Source organism: Schistocerca piceifrons, chromosome 3 (assembly GCF_021461385.2).
Source record: "Schistocerca piceifrons isolate TAMUIC-IGC-003096 chromosome 3, iqSchPice1.1, whole genome shotgun sequence".
NCBI lineage: Eukaryota > Metazoa > Arthropoda > Insecta > Orthoptera > Acrididae > Schistocerca > Schistocerca piceifrons.
The window spans coordinates 394,907,620-394,909,341 of record NC_060140.1 but is presented as its reverse complement, the minus strand read 5'-3'; the positions used below and the strand labels follow the sequence as shown (position 1 = coordinate 394,909,341).

The window sequence follows — 1,722 nt, the reverse complement described above, 5'->3', positions numbered from 1 at the left end:
CTAACATATCAGGCAAAGAAGCCTCCATGTCACGCATTAACAAAATGCAAATGTCGTACCAACTAACTGAAGACTAGCAGGTGAATAAGGCAGCCATGCAGTTACAATAAATGGTGGTTTTCAGTCAACCTTAACCATTGCTTCAAAGGATTTAAACCCATCTTCTTCAGAAGGACAAGAAACCTTCATACAGCGTAGCAACATAATTCACAATCAAAACATCATGGACCAATATTATGTGTCATGCAAGAATTACTACCTGCAACAAGTGTAGGCATGGCACAAATAATATGGTACATATCAACATATGAAAAGTAATTCTTACAAACTACACATTAGCAAACAGTTACTGATGCAATCTAACATCTCCACACGAAATGTGTTGGCAACGATCTGTACATCCATTTGAAACAGTTAAGGTCCCTAAAATCAAGGGCTTGTCACATCAGTGGAGGGGTAATTTAGAGATGATACAGAAATTGTGAAGCATCTTGCTTTGTCACTGGCTGGTGTTGAAATTACGGAACAAAACAACTTGTAAAATTGCTAAAACTGATTGCACTGTCAACTGCAGTGTGTATTACAGTGCATCGTCCCATATCAACAGTGTCTTTCTCGACTATCAGTCCATTGTTACAATGTTGATTACCACATAATGATTGACTGACACCGCTTGGTTGAGATAGGGAGAGCCTTGCAGGCCACTGGATATCTGCTACTTGTCACTTTGGAGCATGGGATTAAATGTAGAGGTCATCATCTTCAGACAGTTGTTTGGAAAGTTCCTCAATGCTGCACTCCGTCTTCAGACCACAAGTGGCCTACCGGAACCATCTGACTGCCGTGTCATTCTCAGTGGAGGATGCGGATAGGACGGGCGTGGGATCAGCACACCACTCTCCCGGTCGTTATAATGGTATTCTTGACCGAAGCCACTACTATTCGGTCAATTAGCTCCTCAATTGGCATCACGAGGCTGAGTGCACCCCGAAAAATGGCAACAGCACATGGCGACTGGATGATCACCCATCCAAGTGCCGGCCACGCCCAACAGCGCTTAACTTCGGTGATCTCACGGGAACCGGTGTATCCACTGCGGCAAGGCCGTTGCCTCCTCAATGCTGCAGACTCGTCCTATTTCCATATGCTGCTACGCCATTCACATTTTTTTGCCACCAATAAGATAACAGTACCTCTTTTTGTTTCTACTGCCTCGAGCATATTGTGAACAGCACCTTATGGCGATGGTCAACACCGGAACAGTAATCATGTCCATGATTGCAAAATGAAGAAACAATGCTCTTTGAAACGTACAACTGAGACATCTGCTACCCTGTCACTGAGTAAGATGAGATTAATCATATAGCTTATCACCTTTGGATAGCTGTTGGAAACGTTCTATATTGCCGCAAACTGTTCCAGTTTCCTTATGTTGCGATGTCTTCCACATTTTTGTCAGTGAGAAACTTCACCTTTGTGGTTTATTTCTACCAACCTGTTGTGGGAGCAGCATAGTTAACACCATGCGATGTTCAGCTTTTTGTGAGGGCCAATGGATCGAAACGTGTTAATGCCAGTAAGCACCTGTCATAGACGTCGAAGTCATAGTAGAAAAACAAAGTGTATTTCGTGTACAAAGCTGTAGTTATACACTGCTTAGAGGTGTCACAGCTGATAAAACAATGTATTAAATGGCTTATGAAAGAACAGTGCAGGAAACCT

At 42.9% G+C, this 1,722-nt stretch overlaps 1 pseudogene; it reads right to left on the bottom strand.

Moving 5' to 3' along the window:
- Positions 1 to 995: 995 nt before the first annotated feature.
- LOC124790168 lies at positions 996 to 1,112 on the bottom strand (annotated as a pseudogene).
- Between the last annotated feature and the right edge of the window lie 610 nt (positions 1,113 to 1,722).